Source organism: Orbicella faveolata, unplaced genomic scaffold, assembly GCF_042242905.1.
Source record: "Orbicella faveolata isolate gen_17 unplaced genomic scaffold, um_ofav_v1 contig_48, whole genome shotgun sequence".
Classification (NCBI taxonomy): domain Eukaryota; kingdom Metazoa; phylum Cnidaria; class Anthozoa; order Scleractinia; family Merulinidae; genus Orbicella; species Orbicella faveolata.
Window position 1 is genome coordinate 13,845,041 of NW_028301578.1, and position 9,327 is coordinate 13,854,367.

Genomic DNA, 9,327 nt, shown 5'->3' on the forward strand with positions numbered 1-9,327 from the left:
GCCGACCCCAACAATGCACATCTCTGGATCAGTCCAACAGGAATGCCCCCCTCAATGGCTCTCAGATTGTCCTTCAATCTCAGTGGTATTGATCCCAATGCTCCCACTACCACTGGAATAACCTTTGTCCTCACACCCCACATTTTTCGAACTTCTCTTGCTAGATCTTGATACTTTTCAACTTTTTCATCTTCCTTCTCTCTCACCCCATTATCCTCTGGAATTGCCACATCTATAATCTGACAGTTCTCGTCTCTCTTGTCAATGATCACCAAATCCGGTCTCCTAGCCCCTATTTCATGGTCTGTTCGCACACTGAAGTCCCATAGAAGTTTGTAATCCTCATTTTCAAGCACACTGTCTGGAACATGGTCATCTCATCTCTCCTTTCGTTCAAACCCACATTTTCCTGACAGGTCCCAATGGATTGCTCTAGCCACGTTATCATGTCTCCTTTTGTATTCCTTTTGTGCCAGTTTCGAGCACGAACTTACAATATGGCTAATGGTCTCGTTACTCTGCTTACAGATTCTACATTTCGGGTCATTCTGTGACTTGTCAACAACCATCGTTTTAATATAGTTTGTTCGTATTGCTTGATCTTGTGCAGCAATGATAAGAGCTTCTGTTTCTCTCTTGAGCTTTCCTTCTTTTAACCAGGTCCATGTTTCCTCACTTCTTTGTTCTTCACCTGTCTTGCAAACTGTCCATATAACGGCTTTTCTTTCCAGTCTTGAATATTTTCAGTTCTTCTCCTCGCTTTAAAGTTGGCAGCTGTTTCTCTATTCGCATCCCCATCCCTCCTGACGGCTTTTAACAGTTCCTCCTCGCTTGTTTGGACATAACATTCTAGCGATACCTTTGCTTGATTGACACAATCCTCTACGGATATCAAACCTCTCCCTCCGTCCTTCCTTGGCACATAAAGTCGTGCCACACAGTCCCGTGGATGGAACCCTCCATTCATGGTTAGCAATTTTCTTGTTCTGCGATCTAGGTCCCGAAGTTCTTGTTTCCTCCATTCAAGTATTCCTCCTGCATATCTAACGAGTGACACTGCCCAGGTGTTTATGGCTTGTATCAAGTTTCCACCGTTCAACTTCGAGTGGGCAACTTTTTAAAATTTTATTATTATTATAATTATTATTACTATTACTATTATTATTATTATTATTATAATTTATAACGATTATAAAGTTCCAAGTTAAAATTGAAAATATGTACATCAATTGGGAGAAGGCAGCTTTAACTCAGCAAATTTATCATGTTAATTTGTCTCTTTCATTTTAATTTTCTCTCCTGCATTTGCTTGGTTTTCTTTTGTTTTCAATTTCACACATTTTATTTGTGTTATGTATGTTATTCTAGGTGACACCTACTGTATAAAACTTGTATGTTAACTTGTATAATCAAATTCACTCTAGTTGTAACTGATGCTGACAGAACTTCCTGTTAAAACATCTATTAAAACTGAAAAGTGTTGTCCTTATTTAAAATTTAATAACAAAATAAATAATAAAAAACAAATTTTCAAGGACCAAGACTGTTCAAACAATGCGCAGTTCCAGAAAATATCCATATCTCACCACAGAAGGGATCGGAATTTCCTGAGGGTGGGGGGTGGGGGTTGCTGTGAGACCAAAAATTTTAAAGAAATGCATGAAGCTTAATTAGAATTTCCAGAGGGGTGTCCTGAGAAAAAATCCCTTCCATGGGAGAGGTATGAATATTTTTTGGACCTACACAATTTTAAACCCTGCTCTGAATGAGCAGAAATACAATTAATTTTGTACAAAGATTGAGACAGGAATATTTAATGTGAGATAGGAGACAATGAATGGGGTCAAAAGAAAAAGGTAGGTTAAGGTTAACCTGCAGTGCAGGTGTATTTTGAGTACCTGTGTGTACATTTTCATATCAGGCCAGCATCTTGGCCACTTCACCAACCCACTACCAGTCAAGCATCCAATTACAATCCAAGATGGTGACATCAAAAACATGGTTTAATAAACGTTCCGTTCTAAAATAATGCCTGCACTGCAGCCTAAGTATAAGTCTGTGTTCAAGCCTAATGACCCATCTCTTCTGTTTTCCATGTTGACTGGCAGTAATCCTACTCCCCAGGAAGTCTACCACACCCCCAACATTTAATTCCCTGTTACCATAACTCACATAACATTTTAATTCACCTGAGTAGACAGAGGTACGGTGTATTACCAGTGAGATGGTAAACTGTACCAGTTACTGTAAATGGTTGGCAACAAATTAAATACAGAATACATTGTGGTCAAATTGACATTTTTGTACCTCATGAAAATGAGTTAATAAATACGTCATCGATGTTTATTGTTCTAACATGCCACATGTACATGCATATTTGCTAATAAAAATAGACCAACAAAGGCACTCTCTGTGGTTTATATCTACTGTATTCTTGTAATGGGATATATAAACATACACATGTACTAGTTTTACAAATCGAATTTTTCATTCGTGGCTTCAGCACACACCATGGTTGAACTACAGACAGTTCCACTCTTTCTTGTAATGAACACCGCTCACCATAACAACTAGAGAAATTCATCAAGTAAAGCTACATTCGTACCAAAAGAAAGTTTGCAGCAATTCCATCATTGTCACCAGTTGGAATAAATGAACAGTGATCCAAAACAGGCTATCTCATGACAACATAACTGAATAGACAGAAGGTTTCAAAACAATGGAAACTAGAAGCTAGCATGCTGAAGGGTCTCATCAATGAACGTCATGTACTTTATGTAGCTAGTGATAAGGTATTCTACCAGACACGCATGTATTGAACTCACCGCAAAAGCTCTATGTAGCCCCCCCTCCCATCCCTCCTCTTCTCTTTTAAGACCCCACCACTCAAAGTCCAATCTCACAAACTTCAAGCAGCACCGTTGATCATTCCCTATTACTCAGCCCAGGGCTTCATATGGACTAGCTTATTTATGACTGAAATAAACTCCAGCCACCTTCACTAAACCTCTTCTTTCCCCACCCCCTTCACCCTCCCTGCCAGGGGTTAAATAGACCTATTACATCATACTTATTTCAGAGCTAAGAGTGCTTAAAATTTGCTACGAAAATAATGAAGATCAAACTTAAAAGATATAAACTACATCTACTGGAAACATGAGTATGATATCCTGGATGAGTATGATAGAGCTGTACAAACACTGTACTATCGATAAATACGTGTAAGCACTGTAAATCCATTCTCTCAATAAGTCTCTCAGTTAAAGCGCTCTCTGTCTCGCTTTCCCTTCTCCATTTTCACGACTGATAGTGCCGTTAGAATACTCGGTCTCCTTCCATTCGTAAGCAGATGAAAGGGTGCTCGTATCTGTGGCTGGTGGTGGATGGTTCTGAGCAGGGGGGGCTGGCAGCTACCTCTGATCTCGCCGCTTTTCTGGTTTCTATGATCGCCCCAGTAAAGAAATCTGTCAATCATTTGAGAACTGTAACGAGCATGCGCATAACGCGAAAATAACACGAGGAAACCGAAACATGTTTCGCCGCCATTTTTGTTCAGGGTTTGCCTTCGATTCGATAACTTTTTATTCGCTGTTAGCAATTTTTAACGACAGCTCTGAGACAATCAGGACTAAGGGGGAATCCAGGACCAGCTTTGTGCTATTTTCCTGGCGAGCGTGGTTGCATTCTTGGTTGCCTGGAGAGGTTTCTCCGTCTCAGGAAGAAAACGAAGCTGAAGTTTTTATTTTGCTGTGGAAATTTCAAGGTTCTTTACTTCCCATCATCACACCGACCAATTATTCTTCCCAAATTTCTATGGAAAATACCGATGTCGAACTGTTTCATGTCTGCCGTTATATATCGCGAAGACTCCGAAAGTAAGTCTAAAATATTTCTCAACTGTTCAGAGTTGAGCTTACATTGACTACAGTAAACAAGCTTTTCTGTCTAAAGTTTTTTTCGTCTTAACTTACTTTCTTATGAAAGACTGCATTTACTTTATGATTTTCCTGTAATGTGTTGAGTCTGAAGACTTTCTTTCGAGTAATTTAATTAAATCATGAAACTTGAAGGCAGTTGCAGATCAGTCAACAACATTGAAAATAGCTACCAGTTTGCGTGTCTCGATAATGCAGTGATAAAATTATAAAGGTTTTGAAACCTCCATCCCTTACTGTTCAGTACTAATGTGAACTCGCCAATTTGAAATCATTTTTCTGCTTCTGCATATGGGAATGTCCAAAATGGACGGTTTGCTAGGCACAGACTCAATGTGAACCTTTATTAAGTTGAGGTATTTCATTTACAAGTTATTTACCCGTGAAAATAAAGAAAGCAGCTTCTGCTCACATGCTTTGGCATAATTTGTACTGGTGATAAGCATCAGTTTTATTTGTGTCGTGGGAGAAAGCTCTGTAATACTTCTGGATATCAAAATAGGGTTGCCATATACTCATCTGCTGAGGGAGATAATTTATGAAATAGACCCAGGGAAGGAAAATGAGGCCATGTTACCCGTAGTTGAGTGCTAGTAATGAGGTAAGCAGGTAAAATGGTCATTCATCCAGATTACTAACTTTAACTTGGGTACACCTGAGTCAAAAGAACCTCCACAACATTTGAAATAGGCCAATTTTGAGAGGCTTTAAGGCTTTCGAGAATAACGAGAAAAGACATCAAGCACAGGGATCTGTAACAGTCATTTAGCCTCCAAGTCTATTAGCCCCTAAACATTTAAACTCCAACCAGAAGTCAATAAGCCCCCAACCAGAAATAAAAAAAACTATATATTTTTTTCTTTAAGCATGAGTAACGGGCTAATCGACTTGTGGTTGGGGGCTAACTGGCTAGGGGCTAATCAAATGACCGGTAACCAAAGGACTTGTTTTATTCTTCTAAGGCAAAAAGATGAGTAAGGATGTTAATATATCAACTCATGATTTGGCCCAAAGTGTTGATTATCAGTGGCTTGTTCCTGTAGTGGAAGGATAGCTAAATAAGACAATAAGGCAGACTAATATAAAGTCAGATGAATGAAGTCTTTAATAGTACTTGTATCAAATGACAATTCTTAGTGCAAGAGAGGAGCATGAACCCTTTGAAAACTAATTGAGAGGTGGCATAAAAAATTAGTGCAGAAAGAGCAACAAAATGAGGTGGTAAAGTCAAACTTCCTGCACACTCTCCATCTCAACGACTTGATTGGACCCATTATTTAAGCCGTTAAGTCTAGAATATCAAAACAAAAGCCTAAGGATTATGAAGAAACAAAAACAATCAACGACACATGTACAACTATTGTGTTGTAACGGCAAAGAGATGGTGATTAATTCTCAATTCTGCCGAGGGACCTATCCAGTATTCGCTTTCATGAATAATGCCAGATGCTTTACCTGAAACTGAAAGAGACCTCTTGTAGTAACGTAACAGAAAAACGCCGTACCCACTGCACTCACTATGAAACCTACTTTAACCCTGTCAGTTTAATAAGTGCAAACAAAAAAAGGGTCACGAAGCTGTTAAGAAAAAGCAACCCTTACCATCAGGGAGTCCGGAAATATAGAAATACTTCAGTTTATCCCGTTGATAGGACACCCAAAAATGCTTGAATAAAATATTCATGCCTGCAATCTGGCTCACACTGTGGAGTTCCCGCTCGCGAGGGCTCACAGGTTTACGTTGGAATATTTATCATCGATGCCTCGATCAAATGTCCAAGATTTAGATGCAGGGCAACTGGAGCTTTTTCGTAGATGTTTGAACGTGAAATATGCACGACGTTTACCAAACTTTACAAACGCATCGCGCACACGGAAGTCCGCCATGTTTGTTTTCCACAAACCAGTACTTAGTCTTGCTCGGCCAAATTTCTTAACTGGGGCGATCATAGAAACTCGGTTCCAGGCCTCGCTGCTTGCCCCCCCTGGTTCTGAGAGGCTGCGGTGTTGGGGGATGATTCATCCATAGCTTCTGCAGACCGAGCTTGCCTGTTAGGTCTTGAAAACGCTGAGGCTATTTTCCTGGCAACATAGCGCCCAGCTGTGGTGAAAACAGAAAAAAAATGTTGTGAATGCAAGCTACATAACCACCTATTAAAAGACCAGCAATCGAAAACATCACATTGAAATAAGCCCCAGAAAATAAAGCTCAGTGTTTCCTGAAATAATTTTCTAATAACACTGCGTCAAAGTTTATCTTTTATAATATTTACTTACCGTTAATTATTAGTCATACCATCCTTAAAACTGTTAAAACGAACCGAACTTCACTTTTCTGCACTCTATTCCCAACTGACCAACTGTTTATACTTGAATTTGTTATGTCATTCCTTGGTAACCACCCTTTCCGTCTTCGAGGAAGCCTCGTTCCCAGGGTCTTCTCCACTTTTCTAAAAACAGAACCGGGTTGAAAATCGGAAATGAGGTCTGCTTTTTATGGACGTTCGCACGAAAATTTTCCAGTCGATAGATTTTTTTTTTACATGTAAATTTTTATTGCGGTCAGATGATGAGTTACTTGTGTCAGAAATGCAAAATCAAAGGAAACTATGAAGAAGCCGTGGATACATTGCCTGCATACATTTACTTGATCTATAATTAGTTTAAAGTTAATAATTTTTGAAATGACTTTTTGAAATTGGAATATATTAATGAATTTTGATTGGCATTGGAAAATAATTATCATTACATTAACTTGTACATGTAGTGTCAATTGACTTCTACTGTCTGTTGCACAAGGAAGCCATTAAATGAGAGTTCACCATAATCACGTCTTAATCAGTCATAAAATTGAAATCAGTTATTAAGTTAATCTTTCAGCAGGAGCCATAATCGGGGACGGAGACCGTAAGTCTTGGGATCCGCGCGCACCTATGATATGGGACAATTTTTCTATTTTTAGAACAAATTGCGCCATCCTGACGTCATATATCCGCGCGGATCCGCACAGGCGAAACTCAAACTTGCAATTACTTTTTTTTGTTTTACTTTTCGGTCGAGATAGACTCTGGCGAAATCCTCGCAAGCCTGTGGCTAGAGGAGGGAAACTTTGAAGTCCGGAAACGCTGCTATATCCAAACATACAACTAGTTTTCTGCTGTGGTTTCGAAGAGCTGTTAATCTTCAACATATGTGAAACTTAGAGTGGAGTAATGTACAGCTCATGTAAAAGAAGCATCCGCCGGAACACAACTTGGTCAGCGATACCATATCTAAGCTTAAAGCGGAACATACCTAAATTCGATACTGTCTTACTTCACTCAAACTGGAGCAGCTTACGACGAAAATACTTAAGCAAAATTCCAACAGACCTAAACGCGTTGAGTTGTGGGCCAAAAACATGACAAAATTTCGGGAATTTCGGACGCCATTTCCCCCGCGCGACATCCGCAAAAATCCTCGCAGCATGTACGCGCGTGTGCCTCAGGCGATGGCGCAATTTGTTCTAAAAATAGAATTATTGTCCCATATCATGGGGACAACCCCAATACTAGAAATGGCGCGCGCTTACGGTCTCCGTCCCCGATTATGGCTCCTGTCTTTCAGAAAACATCGAAAATGCTGTTCGAGCATTTTTTCGTCAGAAGTATTGCTGCAAAGTCGATCAGTTTGTTTTGTTGCCAACGTTTTCACAAAACTTACCCTTCAAGAGGCATTTGAAATCGCCGCACAAATAAACGGAGAGCTAAACTGGGGAACGGAATTCGGTGGTGCATTTTGCAAAAAACTCAAACTGCTAATCGATAGATTTTCTTCATTTTTTCGCTAAACGTAGAAAATCGGTAGAGAAAATGATCCATCAAAAGAAAAATAGGGTAAAGGTAAAGATAAAGGTAAACTTTATTTAGCCAGGGTGGCCCATTCAGCAACGAGGCAGATATCCAGAGGGGCCCTGGACTAAAAATATAATAATTAAAATTACAAGAGATCGTGGTAATTTAAAAATGCAAGATAAAATTTAAAAAATACAAGATATAAATTTAAAAATACAAGTTATAATTAAAAGTATAGAGTATAAACAAGCATGCAATAATTTATAGAAATCTAGTGTCTAGACAGTTTAAAAATTGTAGGCGTCAATTGAAACTTTGAAAGAAGAAAGTGACTCGGCGTTTTGAATGCTACGGGGTAAGAGGTTAAAAAAAGCTAAGCCCGAATATCTAAAGGTTCTTTTTGCAAGGCTAAGTTTGGGTTTGGGCAGGTGGAAATCTGTTCTTCTGCGAGTATTGTAGCTGTGCACATTTAATTTCTTGTGAAATAGTCACTCAAATATTCAGGTACTAGATTATTTAGACATTTATATACTAAAGTACATTTATGTCTTTTTTCGTTTTGTTTCTAGCTCAACCCACCCTAAAGCATTAAAAGTGTCTTTGGAAGAGTCACGCGTTAAAACGATACGGGCAGCGCGATTTTGTAACCGTTGTAAAATTTTGCTGGAGGTGGCTGACAATTCCCCCCACATGATGTCCGTATAACACAGGATTGGCTCTATAAGTGTATTGTAGACGCTGCTTTAAGAGTAAGGCAAGATCTTATTCGTGCTAAAATTCCCAGTCGCTCGTTGACTTTGTTACAAATCGAGTCAATATGCTCTCTCCAGTGAAGTTGTTCGTCGAGCATAATCCCGAGATAATTAAACTTCGTCACTCTCCCTATGTCCTTTCCTTGGATCTGCAGTACAAAGTCTGATGAGGTTTGCAATTGTTGCTATGTTCCAAAGAGTAGTCCTTTCGTTTTGCTAAGATTTTGCTGGGTCACCGAACGTCCAAGATCGTTAAATCCAGGAAAAGCTATAGTAATGGCTATCTGCCCTATAGCGCGCGTTAGATGCATGACGGGGCATGTGAATTTGCGTGCGCAGTAAGGATGCGCAGACGCAATTAGCGCCAAGGTCCTTACAGTGCATATGACATGAAAAATATTTTCTGCTAATTTGGAAGACCTTTCAAAATACAGAAGAATTGCGTTTTCCTTTAGTACATATGGGTTATTGACCAAGTGTGAGGTCAAGATTGCTGGATATTGGCCAAGTTCTGTTTTTGCGTGTTTATGGACCTTGACTGCGTCTCGGTGCATAAACTCGCAAAAAAAAAAAAAAAAAAAAAAAAAAAAAAAGAACGAGGCCAATATACAGTCACCTTGACCGAACAAGCTTGGTCGATAAAGGATTTATTATATGGCTTTCGGGAAAATTTTTCTTGCGGGACACGGCGGATAGTTCCGAGCAAGCAAGATAGCTCCAGTTTGCCCGCTCGGATAGCCAATCACAGCGCAGGATTTGACTCATCTTGCCCGCTTATGCCGGAGCTAGCCATATAACAATTGTGAC